The sequence below is a fragment of the Sinohyriopsis cumingii genome, chromosome 6 (assembly GCF_028554795.1).
Source record: "Sinohyriopsis cumingii isolate HCF-2022 chromosome 6, ASM2855479v2, whole genome shotgun sequence".
Taxonomy (NCBI): domain Eukaryota; kingdom Metazoa; phylum Mollusca; class Bivalvia; order Unionida; family Unionidae; genus Sinohyriopsis; species Sinohyriopsis cumingii.
Window position 1 is genome coordinate 33,500,394 of NC_142966.1, and position 27,770 is coordinate 33,528,163.

General features: G+C 34.7%; 5 non-coding genes across 5 annotated transcripts; 3 read left to right on the forward strand and 2 right to left on the reverse strand.

The window, feature by feature from the left end:
• Positions 1-2,360: 2,360 nt before the first annotated feature.
• Trnat-agu (transfer RNA threonine (anticodon AGU)) lies at positions 2,361-2,434 on the reverse strand. Its single transcript has one exon. It is a non-coding gene; the product is annotated as a tRNA-Thr (tRNA).
• Positions 2,435-5,366: 2,932 nt separating this feature from the next.
• On the forward strand, positions 5,367-5,440 carry Trnat-cgu (transfer RNA threonine (anticodon CGU)). Its single transcript has one exon. It is a non-coding gene; the product is annotated as a tRNA-Thr (tRNA).
• Positions 5,441-7,187: 1,747 nt separating this feature from the next.
• Trnat-cgu (transfer RNA threonine (anticodon CGU)) lies at positions 7,188-7,261 on the forward strand. Its single transcript has one exon. It is a non-coding gene; the product is annotated as a tRNA-Thr (tRNA).
• A 9,035-nt stretch (positions 7,262-16,296) lies between these two features.
• Trnat-agu (transfer RNA threonine (anticodon AGU)) lies at positions 16,297-16,370 on the reverse strand. The gene has a single exon. It is a non-coding gene; the product is annotated as a tRNA-Thr (tRNA).
• Positions 16,371-19,248: 2,878 nt separating this feature from the next.
• Positions 19,249-19,322, forward strand: Trnat-cgu (transfer RNA threonine (anticodon CGU)). Its single transcript has one exon. It is a non-coding gene; the product is annotated as a tRNA-Thr (tRNA).
• Positions 19,323-27,770: the final 8,448 nt, after the last annotated feature.

Sequence of the window (27,770 nt, forward strand, 5' to 3'; positions counted from 1 at the left end):
CTTTGCATAATATTGTTTTGTCGTTTTCCATCGGCAAAGCATCATAAAAGATACGACCGGTCTGCCTATTAAAGCACGGGTATTTAATTTAGAAAAGCTATATCGACCAGTCATGAAAAATAATAAAACCCGACACAATTAAATAACAAGCAACTTCTTCCAATCTTTCTTAATTGACTTATTAAGAACCATTTACTGTCAACAAGTTACATTAAAAGCGGGTCTTCTTTAAAGACAAAATGCCTTTTGGATTTGCGTATTGTCAGCCCTGATTTATATTGCCGCGTTTTGTGTATCGACCTTGTGTCATTTCAGGTTGATATGCTCATGGCCACGGGATATTTCAGGATACTTATATCAACATACTATGATATTTCAGGACACTTATATCAACATACTATGATATTTCAGGACACTTATATCAACATACTATGATATTTCAGGACACTTATATCAACATACTATGGACTATAGGAGCTAAAATGCAATACGAAGTTTAAAGTGAATTTCGGTTTTATGTTTTTTGTTTGCATTTGTAAATGCAAAAGTGATGTTAGAATGGTAAAAACAGAGTGATCATATTTCCTGGAGAAAATGATGATATGACGGAAATTTTCTGATGAAATATACTTTGTTTTTTGTTTTATTCTTATTATAAGATATGTATTTAGACTTATCAGTCTGGCAAAATACGAGCAGTCATTCAGTTTTGATATGTCGAATTTACGTCCCATATGTAACATTTAATCTCTTTGATTATTTATCGGATGCCAATTCGTTAAGTTCCCAATAGTGTAGATACAGCATGCCAACCATCTCCCAAGCTTCAATGACAAAACACTGTCAAATTATGATGGAAAAATACGAAAATGCAATTGAATGGCATTAATTTTCACCATGGCCACAACACTGTCAAATTATGATGGAAATATACGAAAATGCAATAAAGTGGTAGTCTCAAATCACCAGACTGGTAGAAAACGAACTTCATATAGAAATCTCCTCGAAACCAATCGACAAACAACAGTATCTCCTCCCAACCAGCTGTCATTCAAAACACTGCATTACTAACATCCCACAAGCTTTCTACAGTCACTGTAATGTTAGTGTATATGGGACCTCACATTAATTATGTTAGCTATTTACACAAAATTATATCGCTGCCTGAAGATTTTTTTAAAATATGTATCAAACATTGAAACCTTAGCACATAGTCTTTCGCATTAATTCACTAGAACGTTGATTGAATTATATCTACGACCACAGACTGAAATCCAATCAACAATGAGGTACAAATATCCAGACTATGTAAGGCGGTTTCGTTTCCTATCGCTGTGACATTATCTCTAAAGTGTGATATTCCAATTTATGAAAGAAGAAAAGTGTTAAAAAATGCTCATCGATACGTAAATAATACATAGAAAAATCTCACTTCGTAGCGATTTAATAATGCTGTATAATTCGCTCATGTATAAGATCGTGGATAAACTCGCTATCGCTCATTAATTCCTTTATTATTTAGGCATCTTAATTGGTCCAAGATATTCACTTTGCTGACTTCACTATGCTGGCTTGTGTAACCACTAGAAAATATATAAATAATTCCTGACCCAGACCATGAAATGATTAGGTGACACAATTTAAATTCAGACAACTATTTCAAAATTTAGATTTTCTACAATAATGGTATGATTAAAAAACCTGCACTTCCATATAGAGGAGATATTTGCGTATTGCACTGTCTGTGTGATCTATTTAAACTATTTCAAAACATCCATTAAATGTCCAAGAAAATACGCGAACATTCAGTTCATATTGGTCGTGAGTTGAAACAATAGTGTTATTGGAGGCATGTGGTGAATAACCTCAACTTTACAGCTACTTATCTAACGGATCTAGTTATAAAATTAGTGTTTTGGACTTCAACATTTTTTGGAAAGTAAACATTAATTGTTTGTTTTAGTAGCAGTTGATGAAATACTTTTACCTATCTGTGGCTACAATAATGTCATGTAGGTACTCTGATGAGCTACAATTATTACGATATCTACTTTCTGTTCTACCATTTTCAAGTCATATGTCTAAAACACACGGTTTAATGAACATAAACTAGTATGGACCTAAACTTTAAACACAGACTACGGACAGATATCAAACATCGACCTCAAGGAGTCCAATATTGATTGAACTTTGCTTTCGTTGCCACGATGTATCCGTTGTTGTGGTGAGGTGCCGTTAAAAGTTAATACGTGCATATCGATGATGAAATATGACTCAAACAGGTCGGAACATTCGACTGCTGAAATCAGAGATCCAGAGGGAACGATTACTTACAAGATAAGAGACGGAAAAAGATGAGAAGGCTCCAGTGGGATTCGAACCCTCGACCTCCAGTTTACTAGACTGGCGCTCTAACCAACTGAGCTATGGAGCCGATACAATACCTAACATGGAGAGGTTCAAATTATTTCAGGATAAATCATCTCTTCACTCTGGCCAGTCACTAACTTTCAAGCTGTGCCCATTTTAATTTCATAAATCGATCTATAACATATTGTTCCTAACCAGCAGGCAGTAATACATGTATTTCTAACAATAATCTAAAGTACTCCCCAGTAGTACTAATGTCTGTCAATAACTGTGTTGATATATAATGAATAAACGAATCTATTTAAAGACTTCGAAAACTAATATTTTTAAGTTTTCTTTTTTTAAAATTGGGCTGTAGAGATACATTGATAAGTATGGGCAGCATCTACATGTTTGTGTTACTACTACACATTACACCCTATGGTGAAGACAAGTTAATGTCATCAATTATCGCGACTTACCAATACATGAATGGATCAAGGTATTTCAATGTTATTAGGTCTTGTGTAATATGTACATATTAAGTACACGTGTACAAATTAGAACATCTACTAGACAGTCTGTTTCCACAGATCAAGAGAAACAGCAAAGAACGTATCTGGAAGTTAAATTAAATTTGGCATTACTAATATTGTTTGTATTGCCTCCTCCTCCCCCCCCCCACAGATTAAAAAAATGAAAAACGCAAATGAGATTAAAGATGCACAGAACTTAGTTCATTCATTAATTGAATTTTCAACCTGATTATGACCGGGGGTGAGGGTGGGGGGCCAACACCATTATTGTTTGTGCGTTTAATTCCAAACGAAAGTATTTTGTCTAAAAGACGACTTTGCTCGCCATCATTTCCAGTTCCTGGAAAAGTCCATTGTCAGCGAGGTGATGGATGCACCACTACACGTTGATGTACTTGAAAGACAAAACTACCCCGTCTGCTTCCGATATTTACAATGTCGAATCAGGCAAAGAAATAGAATGACAACTACAAATTTACCTTTCACGTGGTTTTGATAAGCGGTGTAAATTATATGTCCACGTGTGCAAAGGGATATAACTCTAAAATCTCAATCTGAAGGTGAGTTACGGAATTATCCGAATAGGATAAACCACGTCACTCTGTTGACTGAGAAAATAGACTCGCCCATAGCGTACGCGATATGGCGACTTGTAAGTATGGAAAGTCGTCAAGCATGTAATGCGTAGACGATCCCAGTGTTAGAGCAACTCTAGTCAAAGTCAGGTTAGAAATTATAAATCAGTGAATGAATTGACTAAGTTATGTGCACTTTTTATCAAAATAAAGGTTTTCGTTATTGAAATCGATATCAGGGTACAAACAAGTGGGAATTATGCAAAAACTTTACCACACATCTGTTGATGTAAAGTTATGATCACTTCGACGATGATTTGTTTTCTTGATTACAGCTGGATCATTTCCGCAGCGTTTTGTATCAGAATTAACATAACTTAGCTAACTCATCTTAGTAACATTAGGTCAAAAATAAACTTAGTTACTTTGATAACAGACCGAATATATTCACAGAACTTGCTTTGAGAGATTTGTTCTGTGCACTTTCACATTCAAGAAGACCAAAAGTCATTTTATTGTTATATTTAGATATTTCAAATTAATTAAGTCCTCATACTAACAAGTTTTTAAATAAAAAAATTAGAATATATGTCTTGTTTCTTAGTAAAAAAAAATGTTTAATTCTTAAAACTAATTAGTGTGAGCTGTTGATTCGAAATTATACGTGTGATGGTTCCAATTAGGGACATATCTGGTCAGTCGGAATCTTGAGAAAGGTCACATTTAATCTACATTAAAGGCTAAAGTCTAAACCATGTGTCTTAAAGTAAGGTAAACTGCAGGTCGTGTGCTCGATTCCCACTGGAGACTTTTTTAATCGCAAATCACAGAGCACGGTTTTGTACTAATACATTGTTCCAGAAAGTAGAGCAGTCCAATCGCCCATGATAGGAAACTCAAGGTTCTAAGTTCCTCTAATGATTATACTCCATTTGTGGAAACACAAACACAAACACACACACACACACACACACACACACTATCTGCTTGCTATATGTAAAGGAAAGTAACTCGTGGTCTAAAAGGATTTATTTTCTAAAGACAAATTTGTTATGAATACTAAAGTTATCCTTAAGTCGCATCGTGCATGGAAAATTATTCAATGTGGTGTTCATTGAGGTTGCCGTTGTGTCAGGATAGCGATATGACTATAATACGTAATGGAACATATTGAACGCAATGCAAGTAAAATAGGTAATGGGAATCAACGTAATTTCATATTAAAACCGTTTCGTTACCATTTCATTTACATATGATTTCTGGTGATAAATTTTCATGAAAACATAAAAATGACTACTTATATTAAATAACAGTGCAAATTTCCTCAAAGGCCGACCTGCTACGCAAGGGAAATCATTATACGTAGTGGAGATTTAAAATTTCAAGGAATTGCCTGGTTATTAGGTTTTATGTAATATGTACATATTAAGTACACGTGTACTAATTAGAACATCTACTAGACAGTCTGTTTCCACAGCTGACGAGAAACAGCAAAGAACGTATCTGGAAGTTAAAATAAATTTGACATTACTAATATCTGAATATACCTCTACGCTTGGATGTAACCCCCTTGTATATATATATATATATATATATATATATATATATATATATATATATATATATACAATTTCATTGTCACATTATTGGAAGGTGACAGAACGGTTACATTAAGAAGTGGTTGATAAAAAGCGTCAGAAAAAGTACTCTTCAATGGAATGCGTGGTAAGTTGAATGTTTAAGTATCTATTATAAGGGAATATTACATTATCCTCAAGTGTTATATTACCAGGGGCAGAACATGGATTAAGTGTTGAATAAAGATAATGGTTACCTATAACACACACAGGTTGCTGCTTATCTAATGATCTTTTAACAGCATAGTTGATAAAGTTTAGGCACAGACGGCTCCATAGCTCAGCTGGTTAGAGCGCCAGTCTCGTAAACTGGAGGCCGAGAGTTCGATTCCCTCTGGAGCCAATACTTTTATTACTTTCTGTGATTAAATCTGGCTCATTTACATGAATATGTAATGGTTAGAAATGCCTTGGGTGCAGGATGATGGTTCGATCTAAAACTAATCATTTGATTGAATTTTTTTATATAAAGACATAAAGGTTTATAAGAGGATTTATTTTTCGATTTGTATAACTTTGTAGAAACTGTCAGTTACCGAAGCAAACACGAGACACAAACTTCATTACAAGCTTTGTGATTCGGGCGCTAACATTTTCAGAAAAGACCTCATTAACTCTTTTAATTGCTATCGCATAAAATCCTTTTTTGAGGTCTCAGAAATGGTATGGTACCATCTTCGCTAGGCTGGAGACTTTGCTCCATCAGCTTCGTTCTACATCAACCATCGATATATTTAGCACGCTGAAAGTATTTCGAACAAGCACTTCTTGGAGTCCCCTTAAGCTAAATTAACTATTCGACACCACATTGCCTGAGCTGTTGTTGTATTGAATGGGGGGGGGGGGGGCTATTTGGACGATATCATCGTGCATTGATACCTATTTAAAAGTTCTTTGACCTGTTTATCATCGAGAAATTTACGTCCGATTTGTGCTGTTTTTGAACGGCAGCTGTTATGCTTATTTACATTCTCACAATCGGGTCGGTTCCGTTCAGATGCACAGCCAGACAGCGGAGCAGTATATACCATTTCAGTTACCTTAATGTGCAAAGGGATGATGTGGAACAAAGTAGATCGATGATTCTTGGACATGATATGGCATGTTTCCTTTTAGTAACTTCATTACTTTATTGGATCGTATATATATATATGATTATAATCTATTTTTGGACACACACACACACACACACACACACTGTCTGCTTGCTATAAGTGAAGGAAAGTAACTCGTGGTCTGAAAGGACTTATTTTCTACACACAAATATGACAAACGTGTTATGAACACTAAAGTTATCCTTAAACCGCATCGTACAGTTAGCTATTCAGTGTGGTGTTCACTGAGGGTGCCGTTGCGTCAGAATAGCGGTATGACTAAAATATGTTATGGAAACAAATGAACGCAATGTAAGTAAAATACGTAATGGAAATCAAAGAAATTTCATATTAAAACCGTTTCGTCACCATTTGAGCTATATATGACTTATGGTGATTCATTTTCATGAAAACATAAAAATGACTACCTTTTTAAATAATAGTGCAAATTTCCCTTAAGACCGACCTGCTACGCAAGGTAAATCATTATACGTAGTGGAGATTTCAGATTTCAAGGTATTGCCATGTTATTAGGTCTTATATAATATATACATATTAAGTACACGTGTAGTAATTAGTACATATACTAGACAGTCTGTTTCCACAGCTGACGAGAAACAGCAAAGAACGTATCTGGAAGTTAAAATAAATTTGGCATTACTAATATCTGATTATACCTCTACGTTTGTATGTAAACCCACACACACACACACACAATTTCATTGTCCCATTATTGGGAGCTGAACAAACGGTTACATTAAGAAGTGGTTGTTAAAAGCCGTCATAAAAGGTACTCGTCAATGGAATAAGTGATAAGTTGAATGTTTACGTATCTATTAAAAGGTAATATTACATTATCCTCAAGTGTTATATTGCCAGGGGCAGAACGTAGATTAAGGGTTGAATAAAGATAATGGTTACCTATAACACACATAGGTTGCTGTTTAGCTAATGATGTTATTTTAATAGCATAGTTGATCAACTTTAAGTACAGTCGGCTCCATAGCTCAGATGGTTAGAGCGCCGGTCTCGTAAACTGGAGGCCGAGAGTTCGATTCCCTCTGGAGCCAATACTTTTATTACTTTCTGTGACTAAATATTGCTCATTTACATGAATCTTTCGGAGTTAGAAATGTCTTGGGTGCAAAGTTCGTTACAAGCTTTGTGATTCGGGAGCTAACAGTTTCAGAAAAGACCCCATTATCTCTTTTAATTGCTTTCCCATAAAAGCCTTTACTGAGGTCTCATATATGGCATGGCACCATCTTTTCTAGGCTGGAGACTATGCTCCATTAGCTTCGTTTTACATCAACCATCGCTATATTTAGCAAGCTGAAAGCGTTTTGAACTAGCACCTCTTGGAGTCCCCTTAAGCTAAATTAACTATTTGACACCACATTACCTGAGCGGTTGTTGTATTGCATGGGGGGGGGGGGGGCGCTATTTGGATGATATCATCGTGCATTAATTCCTATCTAAAAGTTCTTTGACGTGTTTACATTCGAGAAATTTACATTCAATATGTGCTATTGTGAACGGCATCTGTTATGCTTATTTTCACTCTCCGAAATGAAATGTAATAAGGGATAGGATTGGATCGGTTCCCTTCAGATGCACAGTCCGACAGCGGAGCAGTATGTACGATTTCAGTTAACTTAATGTGCAAAGGGATGATGTGGCAGGACGTAGATCGACGATTCTTGGACACGATATGGCATGTTTCCTTTAAGCATCTTCATTGGATCGTATATAATATATATAAAATATGAAAATAAAATGGCATTTAAAGTGTTGGTATAAAGAAATTTCATATATCAGTACTACTGGTATATCAAATTGTGATCCGCCCATGGCGTAATAATATGCATATGTAAACAATATCACGAGCGTCGGCAGTTGATTCTAGATCAATGATCGATTTCTAAACATGAATCTTTAGTGACGTATGAAAATAACGATAACAAGGATTAATAATTCCCGTTTTCTAAATGAATTAATATGGTACACAGTATTCACAATCCTTTCTGTTTTCTGTTTCCCTTCCGTCTCTTGCTTACAGGGCGACCTATGCAGAAAACCTTGAAATGGAAATTACAACAAGTAACCTACAATAATATGGGTTCGTCGTAACGATATCTGTGCACTAACCTTGTGATCTATTTACAGTGTGTGTCAATGATACAAAGTTGCAAACCATGTCGACATTATGCGGTAAATGTTTCGGATACGTGGTACATACATTGTGATGTTTTTAACGCTGTGTTGTTGCCGTTGTTTCTTAAACATGCTACAATGTTCTAAAAATCCATTATATTTAAATAATATGAAAATGTCCAAAGGTCTCTCTCTGTCTCTCTCTCTCTCTCTCTAGTCGCTCAGCATTACGAGGTTAGTGTTACAACTGGTCGGCCTGGTGTCAGGATAATGTGGTGTCTGGGTGGGAAATCATGCAACATGTCTGTGGTATGATGCCCCAGTGATAGACATCACTATAAACTGCCACACTGTAGGTATCGTAGCGATATTACTGACTTTTTTTAAAACTACGTTAAAAATCCTAAGCACAATCTCTCTGTCTCTCTGTCTCTCTCTCTCTCTCTCTCTCTCTCTCTCTCTGTACCCTTGTAGCAAAATACGGGTAAAATCTATGAAAAGACGAGCGTAGAGGATTTTCGTTTGTGTCATCCCACGGTGTCTCTGAACTTATGAATGATGGTAAAGGTTAAGTCAACCCGACCAAAAGATAAGAGTGAGAGAAAAAGTTTTAAAGTCAAACCGACCAGAGAGAGAGAGAGAGAGAGAGAGAGAGAGAGAGAGAGAGTTTATTTTCGGTGGTACTGTTACTAAAGCAGAATAATGACTTACATCAATTTTAAATATATAAATATATTAAAATGTTTTAATTACCTATTCTTGGTTCGTCATTTCGCTTCGTTTCTATTCCACATTCAATTCCATAAGCCGGAACGTAAATGGCTAACCTGTCATGTGAATGGCGTAGCTAATCATGTATTTGTAGTGCCCTTCATTTATCATTAACATCATCCTCCATGTTTAAATCATAAGTGTGCATTATATTCATTTATTCAATGTGATTGAAAATAGAAACTGAAAACGAAAACAATCAAGTTATCAAGATGATTGTGAATAGTCACAAAAAGGCACATAACAACATTTTAAAGCGTGCACACTCGGTTATGCGAGGAGTTCATTTGACTCGGTCAATACACAGCTGCCTGTAGTAAATCTTAACTCCGTTCAAAGGGCAAGTATATGTACTTGTATGAGATATAAATAAAATTTATTTGTATATTTATATATAGAACTTATGTATAGTATGCATGCTGTATCAATCATATACCAATCGTTGCATATATATATATATATATATATATATATATATATATATATATATATATATATATATATATATATATATATATAGTTGTTGTTTTGTTTGCAACCGAACTAAAATACATTAACAGTGCATTTTGTATGTGACCAATTAAACATCTTGTTGTAAATCTGGGGATTACTAACCGCTAACATCAGTGAATACAATTCGACAATGGCATGAAGACATGCGGGTGTACTTCCTTGTACGTTTACAATGTGTTTCGAAATAGCTTGGAACTGTTTGGGACGTCTTCATGCCTTCACCTGATATAAACATACTGGTTATTAAAGTTTCATTTTATTAGGTACTTATTACCAAAGATCATAATTTAATATTGGTACTCAAACCATTCTACCGACCTAGTATCTATCCGTTCATATCAGTAAGAGACAAAAACAATGTATCGTTTATGTTGTATGTTGGGCTCATTTGAAATCACGTTACCCTGATGGAGGGCGTCATAGCCTACATGGCTACACACACCTTCAAGGTTCTAGGACACACGGTACTAACTGAATGAAAAAATGGGAATCAGCCTGGAAATGGATGAACTTAAAATAGAGTATATATGGATTGGGATGACCAAGATTCGTCAAAAATGCAAGTTATGTTGATGGAAAAATAATCTTTTGAAAGCTTGTTTAAGTTGTAACTGAAAAAAAGACGCCGTTTTATTGACGGAATTTCAGTCCTTTAATAGTCTTGAGCTTGGAACATCATAGCTCAAATTAGCAGCTGAGTCTTTAGTGCATAAATGAAAGCAAATGTTTCCAACACATGCATGTCCAGAAAATGCAATGGCTCATATCATTTTCTCTTCACAGAAGCTGTCATCTAGGTTTTATCTATATTACCTAAGTCATTGAAATTTTAACGTCATGGTGTTTTCAAAAGTTTATTATGGGAACTGAATTTTTACCTTGATTCCTTTAAAGTTTGAATAACTCTTTATTTTGTAAGTCCTTCCTTATTACAGATATTGTAAAATTATTTAAACGAAATATCACGGTGATATTGGCTCACGTTCTAAGTTACATGATTTAATCTTTTAAATTAGTTTGTTCTAGCAGAATGATAGTATATATTGCGGAGTATTTACTTTATGAGGTTATGTGTGTGCAGATACATGTGTTCAAAGAGTTTTGTTAGATGCCATTCCTAAGGATTCGTTATGTTGAAAGCGATATTACAAAAATATATGCTGGTTCGAGTAAATCTCCACCAATTCCATTCCAACTTCCCAGTACTCCACGTCCATTATTATCACACATTGCGTTGCCGAAATAGCTTGATTTGGATGAATGGCTTAATTTCACACAGACATTATAAGACAAGTATTCCCAAAATATGGGAACGTGTCTTCAGTCATACCAATATTCTTTAAACTACAATTTGGAAGTGGTAGTCTGAAGTGAATCATTGTACTTAGATCTGCTCAAGGTTAAGACCGGCCCTTATTTATATACTTTTTAGTGGGTATGCATATCAGCACAACAAATATACATAAACGAGCAAGTCAATTGTAAAACATCATTTAGTATATTCGCTAGGTAGTTTGGAATAACTATCTTCACTTTCTAAGTCTTGAGAAACATTTTTTCACTCTTGTGCCCTTTAATGCAAGGGACATTAAACATTTTGGCACATTGCATTCACTTGGAGGTAATATATAGGGTGAACCAAACGTAAACGTTAAATTACACTGTAAAATGACGTCACGATGATATGAAACCTAAAATCCCGTAGGTACCACGGCATGTTCAAAGTTTGCTACCGGTATAGAAGGACATACACCTTGATGTGTTCCATATTTGAGATGGTCACTAACAGAATGTTTACAGAAAAGGCATGGAACCAAAAATTCAGTTTTGCATTCTTTAATGTCAAGAAGTTATTACAAAAGTCCTGTAATTTTTTCAGTAAATTTGCTTTCTGTGCATGATAAGTATGTGTGATTTGGGTTAATAAATAAAACATTTTCAAGTGTAACGTTCAGAGGTCACGTGGATCACAATTCAAGGAAGAAAATAATTGTTTCTGCACATAAAATCATAGTTCAGTTGTATAATTCGATCAAACGTCAAGGTGATTGACACCAATTGGTCAGCTGCCACCCATTGGTCAATAATCCAAACAGTCACCCATGCCATATTAATGTCTGAATTGATGACTACTAAAAGCGGGATGGGAGTGTAATGTGCCGTTCATGGTCTTCTTGTTTCATTTTCATTTTTAATGTTCTCCTATCCACACGAGTGTATTGGTAAAAGATAGTTTGTGTTGCAGTTGACCGTCTGTGCTAAAGTAGTTTGTGTATTTACAGATGGAATTTGAAATTATCAGTGGATTAGCATATCGACAGATGTAATTTGAAATTATCAGTGGATTAGCATATTGACAGATTGGTTTTGAAATTATCAGTGGATTAGCATATTGACAAATGGATTTTGAAATTATCAGTGGATTAGCATATTGACAGATGGATTTTGAAATTATCAGTGGATTAGCATATTGACAGATGGATTTTGAAATTATCAGTGGATTAGCATATTGACAGATACTTTTTATGATATTATCAGTGGATTAGCATAGTTATATATAAGATAGTTCCATTAGGTTTGCAGATTTCCATTTCTCGTCAGGCCGGTCACTGTCATATGAAACATTATTTTTAATTAGGTTAATAATATAATAATAACTAATAAAATATTTATCATCATTTTGAGATAAAGACAAATAAATTTTTTTTTATATACTAACTTCTGACATTTCCGCTGCTCATAATGATTTCCCTTGCGTAGCAGGTCGGTATTTGAGGAAGTTTGTACTATTATTTAAAATAAGTAGTCATTTTTATGTTTTCATGCCAAGTTATCACCGTAAATCATATTTATTTCAAACAGTGACGAAAATGTTTTAATATGCAATTTTGTTAATTTCCATTGCGTATTTTACTTACATTGCGTTCCATTTTTTCCATTACTTATTTTAGTCAGTCAGCTCAAGGATTACCACATTGAACAAGTGGAAATGAATGTTGAGCAAGATCGTCTTTTACACAAAAACTTCCTTTTGGAATGAAACGCACATATGATAACAGTGTTAGCCTCCCACCCACCCCCGGCCATAATCAGGCTCAAAATACAAATCAATGAATGAGCTAAGTTGTGTGCATCTTTTATCTCATTTATGTTTTTCCTTTTATAAATCTGTGTTGGGGGATACAAACAAACGTAGAAGTATATTCAGACATTAGTAATGCCAAATTTACTTCACTCTTATCATATGCATGTATGTTGTGGGTTGTATTGTAGGGGTGGGGGTGTGGGCTTGGGAGGGGTCTTTGCTTTTTGTTGTTGATCTTGATTTGAGATTTTTGAAAATACCATTCGACCTTCGACTCTGTGTTACACCAAACTCAACCTCCTCTACATCACCATTATCGATTGAATATCAGTTACTTCATTCACTCTTCCTACTTCAACCTCGACCTCATCTTCCTCCCCTTTTCTAATTATCCTTGCCTCGCTCTTATATTCACTCTCATTATCAACATTGTCGGTATACTTTTTACATGGACACTGAAATTGGTCCGTACGACAGCAGTGACAAAATGAACAAGTACAATGTCGCGAACATTTGTCCCATATTTCAAGGGTTTGTTTATCGTCAATCACAGAGTCAAGAACAAGGCTGAGTGTTAATGGATCTAAATAGTTTCGACAAAGAGTTTCCGAATATGCATAAAGAAACTACTCCGTCATTTCCGATTGCACGGAGATATAATGCATGAAAACGGATTGATATCCAATGCAATTCTCTATCGATTTACTAGTTTGGCTTAAAAATGTTATTACCAAGATTATCACACGTATGCATAAAGGGCAAAAGGACAGGAAACACATCAAAAAGGAGAAACACAGGAAAGAGTTCTTGAAGAAGGTGACAAGTATGCGTATAATAAAATGAATTGGATGGAAGAAGGATACTGGAGAATGAATACTGTTTGGTGTGGTGCGTTACGATCAATTTTATGTGTGGTTCTAATGGAACAAAATTTAAACTTATATTTGTGAATCTTCTTGTGTTAATAAATAATGAATTTTCATTTCCTTTTGTAGCAAAATATTTGTTTCTGACGTGTAAAGTTCATTGCCAAATAAAAGTACATTAGAAGTCTTTGCATAGAAAAGAGCCAGCTTTTACGGGAAATAGTTAATAATTTAATGATTGTTGATAAATCAATCAAGAAATATTATGTTTTTTACCTTATTATTTAATCTTGTTTGATGTTATCCCTTCATAAAATTGATACAAACTTTATTTGTTTTAATTGAATGCCCTTGCCTAAATCGCCAGATGTGGCCACATATAACTATGTTCTCTCATACTTTCATTTATTTCTGTAGTCATCTAAGCGCTTTCCTTATTTCACGCACACTCAAACAAACGAAATTCATTCCTGTCTCTCTCAAATCACATTCAAAACATTAATACATTTTGGTTTAAAGAAAAAATGGGTTTCTTTTGTATTAAAATTAAAGGCTAGTCTCCGTGATAAAGTGACTGTGCATCTAGTTGTAATAAAATAAAACGTAGTTTCCTGTTTCCTGACATAATCTCAATAAAACAAAAACAATTCTCAAAATCGAGAACTAAATTTGATTCCAAGGGTTGAAGGGTTTAACTGAATGGAAGTGTTTGGTAGATATAATAAACTTTTCAAATAAATTCAGAGTAATTTTAAAAAATACAGAATATGAGACGAGGGGCAACTCTTAAATTGCTACAAACGCACATTTTTCTTCAAATGAAAGAAGCAACACAAAAGGCGTCTATTATTCAGAAATCAATATTGATAGACTAGTTGAATTTCCTCGCCATTTTGTGTCTCAGTGAATACTTTATAAGAGGCATAATGCAAACTTTCAGCCTTACCCATATGCTCAAATTAGTAATCTACCTGCATGCACTTGGCTGCCTTGATGATCTAAATTTCAGGATGTACACTGTGTTCGGGAATTGAAAGACTGGTTGATGGTGTATGAGTTGACGAAGATAATTGTTTTCAAATGAAGTTTTCAAAACGAATCATTTTGAGCTAATTAGTAGTGATTTTGCATTGGTACACGTATTTTACCAAAATAAGAGGTTGACAGCATACGTTGGGACAGTCTAGTATTATGATCCTTATAACAGCATTTTTGTCCGGGAACATTAATGCGGATTTTGTGTAATAAACTATCCATCACGGATTAACTCACAAGCGATTTTCCTGCAGTCACTGTAATGTTAGTGTCAATGGGACCTCACGTTACTTACGTCAATGGGACACCACGTTACTTACGTCAATGGGACCTCACGTTACTTACGTCAATGGGACATCACTTTACTTACGTCAATGGGACATCACTTTTCTTACGTCAATGGGACATCACGTTACTTAAGTCAGCTATTTACACATGTGCTCTCACGGACCCCACAGTTCACACTTTCAAATAATATCGCTGCCTGACTTTTTTTTAAATCAGACATTGAAACCTTAGCACATAGTCTTTCGCATTAATTCACTAAAACGTTGAATGGATTATATCTATGATCACAGAATGAAATCCAATCACCAATGATGTACAAATATCCAGACTATGTAAGGCGGTTTAGATGCGTGGCGCTGTAACATTATCTGTATAGTGTGATATTTCAATTCAAGAAAGAACAAAAGTGTTTTAAAATGTTCATCGATACGTAAATAATACAATGAAAAATCTCACTTCATCGCGACTTACTTAATAATGCTGTATAATTCGCTCATGTCTAAGATCGTGGAATGAACTCGCTATCGCTCATTAACTCCTTTATTATCTTAGGCATCTTCACTGGTCCAACATATTCACTTTGCTGACTTCACTATGCTGGCTTTTATGTCCACTAGAAAATATATAAATAATTCCTGACCCTGACCCTGAAATGATTAAGCGACAAACTTTCAATTCAGAGAACTAATTCAAAATTTAGATTTTCAACAATAAAGCTAAGAATAAAACATGCGCTTCCATATACAGGAAATATTTGTGTATTTCACTGTCTGTGTGAACTATTTAAATTATTATAAAACATCCATTAAATGTCCGAGAAATTACGCGACCATTCATCTCATATTGGTCGTGTATTGAAACAATAGTGTCATTGGAGCCTTGTGGCGAGTAACCTCATCTTTACACCTACTTATCTTACGGATCTATTTCAAACATATTGGTTTGGACTTCGACATCTTTTGGAAAGTAAACATTAATTGTTTGTTTTAGTAGCAGTTGATAAAATATTTATACCTATTTGTGATTACAATAATGTAATGTAGGTATTCCGATAAGCTACAATTCATTACGATATATACTTTCTATTCTACCATTTTGAAGCCATTTGGCTGAAAGACACGAGGTTTAATAACAAAAATTAGTAAGTTCGTAAACTTTAAATAGTGACTACGGACAGATATCAAACATCTACCTCAAAGAATCCAATGATGATATAACTTTGCTTTCGTTTGCCATGATGTATCCTCTATTGTGCGTTAAAAGTTAATACGTGCATATCAGTGATGAAATATGACCCAAACAGGTCGGAACACTGGATTGCTGAAATCAGAGATCCGAAGGGAACGATTACTAACAAGCTAAGAGACGGAAAAAGTATAAAAAAAAATTAGAAAGACTCCAGTGGGATTCGAACCCTCGACCTCCAGTTTACTAGACTGGCGCTCTAACCAACTGAGCTATGGAGCCGATACCTTAGCGCACTTGGAGAGCTTCAAATTATTCCATAATAATATCCTATTGCATCATCGCTTCACTTTGGCCAATCACTAACTTTCATGTTGTGCCCATTTTAATTTCATAAATCAATCTATAACATATTGCTCCTAACCAGCAGACAGTAATATATGTATTTCTAACAATAATCTAAAGTACTCCTCAATAGTACTAATGTCTGTCAATAACTGTGTTGATATATAATGAATAAACGAATATAATTAAAGACTTCGATAACTACAGTTTGCAAAGTTGTTTTTTATTTACTTTTCTAATTGGGCTCTAGCGATACATTGATAAGTATGGACAGCATCTACACATTACACCATATGATGAGTACAACGTAATGTCATCACATTATCGCAACTTACAAAATACGTGAATGGTATTGCCAGGTTATTAGGTCTTATGCAATATATACATATTAAGTACACCTGTACAAATTAGTACATCTGCTAGACAGTCTGTTTTCACAGCTCAAGAGAAACAGCAAGCAAAGTATCTGAAAGCTAAAAACAATTAGCATTACTAATATCTGAATATACCTCTACGTTTATATCGCCGCCCCCACCCCCCCGATTTAAAAATCAAAAAACGCAAATCAGACGAAAGATGCACAGAACTTTGTTCATTCATTGGTTTGTATTTTATACCTGATTATGACCATCATTATCATTTGTGTGTTTCATTCCAAACGGAAGTATTTGTGTAAAAGACGACATTGATCGTCATCATTTCCAGTTGCTGGAAAAGTCCATAATCAGCGAGGTGGTGGATGCACCACTACACGTTGATGTACTTATAAGACAAAACTACTTCGTCTGCATCCGATATTTACAATGTCGAATCAGGCAAAGAAAAAGAATTACAACTACAAGTTTACCTTTCACGTGGATTTAAGAAGTGGTGTGAATTTAATGTACACGTGTGCAAAGGGATATAACTCTAAACTCTTAATCTGAAGGTAAATTGCGGAATTATCCGAATAGGATGAAATACGTCATTCTGTTGACTGAGAAAATAGACTGGCCCATAGCGTACGCAATATGGCGACTTGTTAGTATGGAAAGTCATCAAGCATGAAATACGTAGACGATGCCAGTGTTAGAGCAAGTCTGGTCAAAGTCAGGTTAGAAATTATAAATCAGTGAATGAATTGACTAAGATATATGCACTTTTTATCAAATTAAACGTTTTCGTTATTGAAATCGATAGTAGGGTACGAGCAAACGGGGATTTACGCAAAAACTTTACGACAAATTTGTTGATGTAAAGTTATGATCATTTCGATGATTTTGTTTCTTGATCACAGCCACATCACTTCCGTAGCGTTTTGATTCAGAATTAGCATAGCTCATCTTACTAACATTAGGTCAACAATAAACTTATTTACTTTGATAACAGACCAAATATACTCAAAGATCTTGCTCTGAGAGACTTTTTTCTGTTCTCTTTCACATTCAAGGATTCCAATAGTCTAACTTGTAACATTTTATTGTTATATTTTGGTATTTCAAATTAACAGTCTTCAAATGAGCAAGTTCGAAAAAAAAAGACGTATGTGTTGTTACTTAGAGAAAAAATGTTTAATTCTTTAAACTAATTACTGTGAGCTATTGATTCGAAATTCTACGTGTGATGGTTCCAGTTAGGGACTTATCTGGTCTTTCGGAATCTTGAGAAAGGTCACCTTTGATCTAAATTAATGGCTTAAATCTCTCAACCATGTGTCTTAAAGTAAGGTAAACTGCAGTTCGTGGGTTCGACTCCCACTGGGGCCTCTTTTTAAAAAGTGCAAATCACAGAACACCTTCTTTTTACTAACATAGAGCAGTAGAATCCCCTATGAGAGGAAGCTCAAGGTTCCAAGTTCCTCTAATGATTATAATCTATTTTTGGACACACACACACAAACACACACACACACACACACTGTCTGCTTGCTATAAGTGAAGGAAAGTAACTCGTGGTCTAAAAGGACTTATTTTCTACACACAAATATGACAAACGTGTTATGAACACTAAAGTTATCCTTAAACCGCATCGTACAGTTAGCTATTCAATGTGGTGTTCACTGAGGGTGCCGTTGCGTCAGAATAGCGGTATGACTAAAATATGTAATGGAAACAAATGAACGCAATGTAAGTAAAATACGTAATGGAAATCAAAGAAATTTCATATTAAAACCGTTTCGTCACCATTTGAGCTATATATGACTTATGGTGATTCATTTTCATGAAAACATAAATATGACTACTTTTTTAAATAATAGTGCAAATTTCCCTTAAGACCGACCTGCTACGCAAGGTAAATCATTATACGTAGTGGAGATTTCAGATTTCAAGGTATTGCCATGTTATTAGGTCTTATATAATATATACATATTAAGTACACGTGTAGTAATTAGTACATATACTAGACAGTCTGTTTCCACTGCTGACGAGAAACAGCAAAGAACGTATCTGGAAGTTAAAATAAATTTGGCATTACTAATATCTGATTATACCTCTACGTTTGTATGTAAACCCCCCCCCCACCACACACACACACACACACACACACACACACACAATTTCATTGTCCCATTATTGGGAGCTGAACAAACGGTTACATTAAGAAGTGGTTGTTAAAAGCCGTCATAAAAGGTACTCGTCAATGGAATAAGTGATAAGTTGAATGTTTACGTATCTATTAAAAGGTAATATTACATTATCTTTAAGTGTTATATTGCCAGGGGCAGAACGTAGATTAAGTGTTGAATAAAGATAATGGTTACCTATAACACACATAGGTTGCTGTTTAGCTAATGATGTTATTTTAATAGCATAGTTGATCAACTTTAGGTACAGTCGGCTCCTTAGCTCAGATGGTTAGAGCGCCAGTCTCGTAAACTGGAGGCCGAGAGTTCGATTCCCTATGGAGCCAATACTTTTTATTACTTTCTGTGACTAAATATTGCTCATTTACATGAATCTTTCGGAGTTAGAAATGTCTTGGGTGCAAAGTTCGTTACAAGCTTTGTGATTCGGGAGCTAACAGTTTCAGAAAAGACCCCATTATCTCTTGTAATTGCTTTCCCATAAAAGCCTTTACTGAGGTCTCATATATGGTATGGCACCATCTTTTCTAGGCTGGAGACTATGCTCCATTAGCTTCGTTTTACATCAACCATCGCTATATTTAGCAAGCTGAAAGCGTTTTGAACTAGCACCTCTTGGAGTCCCCTTAAGCTAAATTAACTATTTGACACCACATTACCTGAGCGGTTGTTGTATTGCATCGGGGGGTGGGGGTGGGGGGCTATTTGGATGGTATCATCGTGCATTGATTCCTATCTAAACGTTCTTTGACGTGTTTACATTCGAGAAATTTACATTCAATATGTGCTATTGTGAACGGCATCTGTTATGCTTATTTTCACTCTCCGAAATGAAATGTAATAAGGGATAGGATCGGATCGGTTCCGTTCAGATGCACAGTCAGACAGCGGAGCAGTATGTACGATTTCAGTTACCTTAATGTGCAAAGGGATGATGTGGAAGGACGTAGATCGACGATTCTTGGACACGATATGGCATGTTTCCTTTAAGCAACTTCATTGGATCGTATATAATATATATAAAATATGAAAATAAAATGGCATTTAAAGTGTTGGTATAAAGAAATATCATATATCAGTACTATTGGTATATCCAATTGTGATCCGCCCATGGCGTAATAATATGCATATGTAAACAATATCACGAGCGTCGGCAGTTGATTCTAGATCAATGATCGATTTCTAAACATGAATCTTTAGTGACGTATGAAAATAACGATAACAAGGATTAATAATTCCCGTTTTCTAAATAAATTAATATGGTACACAGTCTTCACAATCCTTTCTGTTTTCTGTTTCCCTTCCGTCTCTTGCTTACAGGGCGACCTATGCAGAAAACCTTGAAATGGAAATTACAACAAGTAACCTACAATAATATGGGTTCGTCGTAACGATATCTGTGCACTAACCTTGTGATCTATTTACAGTGTGTGTCAATGATACAAAGTTGCAAACCATGTCGACATTATGCGGTGAATGTTTCGGATACGTGGTACATACATTGTGATGTTTTTAACGCTGTGTTGTTGCCGTTGTTTCTTAAACATGCTACAATGTTCTAAAAATCCATTATATTTAAATAATATGAAAATGTCCAAAGGTCTCTCTCTGTCTCTCTCTCTCTCTCTCTAGTCGCTCAGCATTACGAGGTTAGTGTTACAACTGGTCGGCCTGGTGTCAGGATAATGTGGTGTCTGGGTGGGAAATCATGCAACATGTCTGTGGTATGATGTCCCAGTGATAGACATCACTATAAACTGCCACACTGTAGGTATCGTAGCGATATTACTGACTTTTTTTAAAACTACGTTAAAAATCCTAAGCACAATCTCTCTGTCTCTCTGTCTCTCTCTCTCTCTCTCTCTCTCTCTGTACCCTTGTAGCAAAATACGGGTAAAATCTATGAAAAGACGAGCGTAGAGGATTTTCGTTTGTGTCATCCCACGGTGTCTCTGAACTTATGAATGATGGTAAAGGTTAAGTCAACCCGACCAAAAGATAAGAGTGAGAGAAAAAGTTTTAAAGTCAAACCGACCAGAGAGAGAGAGAGAGAGAGAGAGAGAGAGAGAGAGTTTATTTTCGGTGGTACTGTTACTAAAGCAGAATAATGACTTACATCAATTTTAAATATATTAAAATGTTTTAATTACCTATTCTTGGTTCGTCATTTCGCTTCGTTTCTATTCCACATTCAATTCCATAAGCCGGAACGTAAATGGCTAACCTGTCATGTGAATGGCGTAGCTAATCATGTATTTGTAGTGCCCTTCATTTATCATTAACATCATCCTCCATGTTTAAATCATAAGTGTGCATTATATTCATTTATTCAATGTGATTGAAAATAGAAACTGAAAACGAAAACAATCAAGTTATCAAGATGATTGTGAATAGTCACAAAAAGGCACATAACAACATTTTAAAGCGTGCACACTCGGTTATGCGAGGAGTTATTTGACTCGGTCAATACACAGCTGCCTGTAGTAAATCTTAACTCCGTTCAAAGGGCAAGTATATGTACTTGTATGAGATATAAATAAAATTTATTTGTATATTTATATATATAACTTTTGTATAGTATGCATGCTGTATCAATAATATACTAATCGTTGCTTATATATATATATATATATATATATATATATATATATATATATATATATATATATATATATATATATATATATATATATATTGTTGTTGTTTGTTTCCAACCGCACTAAAATACATTAACAGTGCATTTTGTATGAGACCAATTAAACATCTTGTTGTAAATCTGGGGATTACTAACCGCTAACATCAATGAATACAATTCCACAATGGCATGAAGACATGCTGGTGTACTTCCTTGTACGTTTACAATGTGTTTCGAAATAGCTTGGAACTGTTTGGGACGTCTTCATGCCTTCACCTGATATAAACATATTGGTTATTAAAGTTTCATTTTATTAGCTACTTACTACCAAAGACCATAATTTAATATTGGTACTCAAACCATTCTACACACCTACTATCTATCCGTTCATATCAGTAAAAGACAAAAACAATGTATCGTTTATGTTGTATGTTGGGCTCATTTGAAATCACGTTACCCTGATGGAGGGCGTCATAGCCTACATGGCTACACACACCTTCAAGGTTCTAGGACACACGGTACTAACTGAATGAAAAAATGGGAATCAGCCTGGAAATGGATGAACATAAAATAGAGTATATATGGATTGGGATGACCAAGATTCGTCAAAAATGCAAGTTATGTTGATGGAAAAATAATCTTTTGAAAGCTTGTTTAAGTTGTAACTGAAAAAAAAGACGCCGTTTTATTGATGGAATTTCAGTCCTTTAACAGTCTTGAGCTTGGAACATCATAGCTCAAATTAGCAGCTGAGTCTTTAGTGCATAAATGAAAGCAAATGTTTCCAACACATGCATGTCCAGAAAATGCAATGGCTCATATCATTTTCTCTTCACAGAAGCTGTCATCTAGGTTTTATCTATATTACCTAAGTCATTGAAATTTTAACGTCATGGTGTTTTCAAAAGTTTATTATGGGAACTGAATTTTTACCTTGATTCCTTTAAAGTTTGAATAACTCTTTATTTTGTAAGTCCTTCCTTCTTACAGATATTGTAAAATTATTTAAACGAAATATCACGGTGATATTGGCTCACGTTCTAAGTTACATGATTTAATCTTTTAAATTAGTTTGTTCTAGCAGAATGATAGTATATATTGCGGAGTATTTACTTTATGAGGTTATGTGTGTGCAGATACATGTGTTCAAAGAGTTTTGTTAGATGCCATTCCTAAGAATACGTTATGTTGAAAGCAATATTACAAAAATATATGCTGGTTCGAGTAAATCTCCACCAATTCCAGTCCAACTTCCCAGTACGCCACGCCCATTATTATCACGCACTGTGTTGCCGAAATAGCTTGATTTGGATGAATGGCTTAATTTCACACAGACATTATAAGATAAGTATTCCCAAAATATGGGAACGTGTCTTCAGTCATAACAATATTCTTTAAACTATAATTTTGAAGTGGTAGTCTGAAGTGAATCATTGTACTTAGATCTGCTCAAGGTTAAGACCGGCCCTTATTTATATACTTTTTAGTGGGTATGCATATCAGCATAACAAATACACATAAACGAGCAAGTCAATTGTTTAACATCATTTAGTATATTCGCTAGGTAGTTTGGAATAACTATCTTCACTTTCTAAGTCTTGAGAAACATTTTTTTTTCACTCTTGTGCCCTTTAATGCAAGGGACATTAAACATTTTGGCACATTGCATTCACTTTGAGGTAATATATAGGGTGAACCAAACGTAAACGTTAAATTACACTGTAAAATGACGTCACGATGATATGAAACCTAAAATCCCGTAGGTACCACGGCATGTTCAAAGTTTGCTACCGGTATAGAAGGACATACACCTTGATGTGTTCCATATTTGAGATGGTCACTAACAGAATGTTTACAGAAAAGGCATGGAACCAAAAATTCAGTTTTGCATTCTTTAATGTCATGAAGTTATTACAAAAGTCCTGTAATTTTTTCAGTAAACTTGCTTTCTGTGCATGATAAGTATGTGTGATTTGGGTTAATAAATAAAACATTTTCAAGTGTAACGTTCAGAGGTCACGTGGATCACAATTCAAGGAAGAAAACAATTGTTTCTGCACATAAAATCATAGTTCAGTTGTGTAATTCGATCAAACGTCAAGGTGATTGACACCAAATGGTCAGCTGCCACCCATTGGTCAATAATCCAAACAGTCACCCATGCCATATTAATGTCTGAATTGATGACTACTAAAAGCGGGATGGGAGTGTAATGTGCCGTTCATGGTTTTCTTGTTTCATTTTCATTTTTAATGTTCTCCTATCCACACGAGTGTATTGGTAAAAGATAGTATGTGTTGCAGTTGACCGTCTGTGCTAAAGGAGTTGGTGTATTTACAGATGGAATTTGAAATTATCAGTGGATTAGCATATTGACAAATGTAATTTGAAATTATCAGTGCATTAGCATATTGACAGATGGAATTTGAAATTATCAGTGGATTAGCATATCTACAGATGTAATTTGAAATTATCAGTGGATTAGCATATTGACAGATTGGTTTTGAAATTATCAGTGGATTAGCATATTGACAAATGGATTTTGAAATTATCAGTGGATTAGCATATTGACAGATACTTTTTATGATATTATCAGTGGATTAGCATAGTTATATATAAGATAGTTCCATTAGGTTTGCAGATTTCCATTTCTCGTCAGGCCGGTCACTGTCATATGAAACATTATTTTCAATTAGGTTAATAATATAATAATAACTAACAAAATATTTATCATCATTTTGAGATAAAGACAAATAAAATTTTTTTTATATACTAACTTATGAAATTTCCACTGCTCATAATGATTTCCCTTGCGTAGCAGGTCGGTATTTGAGGAAGTTTGCACTATTATTTAAAATAAGTAGTCATTTTTATGTTTCCATGCCAAGTTATCACCATAAATCATATTTATTTCAAATAGTGACGAAACTGTTTTAATATGCAATTTTGTTAATTTCCATTGCGTATTTTACTTGCATTGCGTTCCATTTTTTCCATTACTTATTTTAGTCAGTCCGCTCAAGGAACACCACATTGAACAAGTGGAAATGAATGTTGAGCAAGATCGTCTTTTACACAAAAACTTCCTTTTGGAATGAAACGCACATATGATAACAGTGTTAGCCTCCCACCCACCCCCGGCCATAATCAGGCTCAAAATACAAATCAATGAATGAGCTAAGTTGTGTGCATCTTTTATCTCATTTATGTTTTTCCTTTTATAAATCTGTGTTGGGGGATACAAACAAACGTAGAAGTATATTCAGACATTAGTAATGCCAAATTTACTTCACTCTTATCATATGCATGTATGTTGTGGGTTGTATTGTTAGGGTGGGGGTGTGGGGTCGGGAGGGGTCTTTGCTTTTTGTTGTTGATCTTGATTTGAGATTTTTGAAAATACCATTCGACCTTCGACTCTGTGTTACACCAAACGCAACCTCCTCTACATCATCATTATCGATTGAATATCAGTTACTTCATTCACTCTTCCTACTTCAACCTCGACCTCATCTTCCTCCCCTTTTCTAATTATCCTTGCCTCGCTCTTATATTCACTCTCATTATCAACATTGTCGGTATACTTTTTACATGGACACTGACATTGGTCCATACGACAGCAGTGACAAAATGAACAAGTACAATGTCGCGAACATTTGTCCCATATTTTAAGGGTTTGTTTATCGTCAATCACAGAGTCAAGAACAAGGCTGAGTGTTAATGGATCTAAATAGTTTCGACAAAGAGTTTCCGAATGTGCATAAAGAAACTACTCCGTCATTTCCGATTGCACGGAGATATAATGCATGAAAACGGATGGATATCCAATGCAATTCTCTATCGATTTACTAGTTTGGCTTAAAAATGTTATTACCAAGATTATCACATGTATGCATAAAGGGCAAAAGGACAGGAAACACATCAAAAAGGAGAAACACAGGAAAGAGTTCTTGAAGAAGGTGACAAGTATGCGTATAATAAAATGAATTGGATGGAAGAAGGATACTAGAGAATGAATACTGTTTGGTGTGGTGCGTTACGATCAATTTTATGTGTGGTTCTAATGGAACAAAATTTAAACTTATATTTGTGAATCTTCTTGTGTTAATAAATAATGAATTTTCATTTCCTTTTGTAGCAAAATATTTGTTTCTGACGTGTAAAGTTCGTTGCCAAATAAAAGTACATTAGAAGTCTTTGCATAGAAAAGAGCCAGCTTTTACGGGAAATAGTTAATAATTTAATGATTGTTGATAAATCAATCAAGAAATATTATGTTTTTTACCTTATTATTTAATCTTGTTTTATGTTATCCCTTCATAAAATTGATACAAACTTTATTTGTTTTAATTGAATGCCCTTGCTTAAATCGCCAGATGTGGCCACATATAACTATGTTCTCTCATAATTTCATTTTATTTCTGTAGTCATCTAAGCGCTTTCCTTATTTCACGCACACTCAAACAAACAAAATTCATTCCTGTCTCTCTCAAATCACATTCAAAACATTAATACATTTTGGTTTAAAGAAAAAATGGGTTTCTTTTGTATTAAAATTAAAGGCTAGTCTCCGTGATAAAGTGACTGTGCATCTAGTTGTAATAAAATAAAACGTAGTTTCCTGTTTCCTGACATAATCTCAACAAACCAAAAACAATTCTCAAAATCGAGAACTAAATTTGATTCCAAGGGTTGAAGGGTTTAACTGAATGGAAGTGTTTGGTAGATATAATAAACTTTTGAAATAAATTCAGAGTAATTTTAAAAATACAGAATATGAGACGAGGGGCAACTCTTAAATTGCTACAAACGCAAATTTTTCTTCAAATGAAAAAAGCAACACAAAAAGCCTCTATTATTCAGAAATCAATATTGATAGACTAGTTGAATTTCCTCGCCATTTTGTGTCTCAGTCAACACTTTATCAGAGGCATAATGCAAACTTTCAGCCTTACCCATACGCTCAAATTAGTAATCTACCTGCATGCTCATGGCTGCTCCGATGATCTAAATTTCAGGATGTACACTGTGTTCGGGAATTGAAAGACTGGTTGATAGTGTTAGAGTTGACGAAGATAATTGTTTTCAAATGCAGTTTTCAAAACGAATCATTTTGAGCTAATTAGTAGTGATTTTGCATTGGTACACGTATTTTACCAAAATAAGAGGTTGACAGAATACGTTGGGAGAACCTAGTATTATGATATTTATAACAGCATTTTTGTCCGGGAACATTAATTCGGATTTTGTGTAATAAGCTATCCATCACGGATTAACTCACAAGCGATTTTCCTGCAGTCACTGTAATGTTAGTGTCAATGGGACCTCACGTTACTTACGTCAATGGGACACCACGTTACTTACGTCAATGGGACCTCACGTTACTTACGTCAATGGGACATCACGTTACTTACGTTAATGGGACATCACTTTACTTACGTCAATGGGACATCACGTTACTTAAGTCAGCTATTTACACAGGTGCTCTCACGGACCTCACAGTTCACACTTTCAAATAATATTGCAGCCTTACTTTTTTTTAAAATCAGATATTGAAACCTTAGCACATAGTCTTTCGCATTAATTCACTAGAACGTTGACTGGATTATATCTATGATGACAGACTGAAATCCAATCACCAATGATGTACAAATATCCAGACTATGTAAGGCGGTTTAGATGTGTGTCGCTGTGACATTATCTGTAAAGTGCGATCTTTCAATTCAAGAAAGAACAAAAGTGTTTTAAAATGTTCATCGATACGTAAATAATACAATGAAAAATCTCACTTCATCGCGACTTACTTAATAATGCTGTATAATTCGCTCATGTCTAAGATCGTGGAATAAACTCGCTATCGCTCATTAACTCCTTTATTATCTTTGTCATCTTCATTGGTCCAACCTATTCACTTTGCTGACTTCACTATGCTGGCTTTTGTAACCACTAGAAAATATATAAATAATTCATGACACTGACCTTGAAATGATTAAGCGACAAAATTTCAATTCAGAGAACTAATTCAAAATTTAGATTTTCAACAATAAAGCTATGAATAAAACCTGCGCTTCCATATAGAGGAAATATTTGTGTATTTCACTGTCTGTGTGAACTATTTAAACTATTTCAAAACATCCAT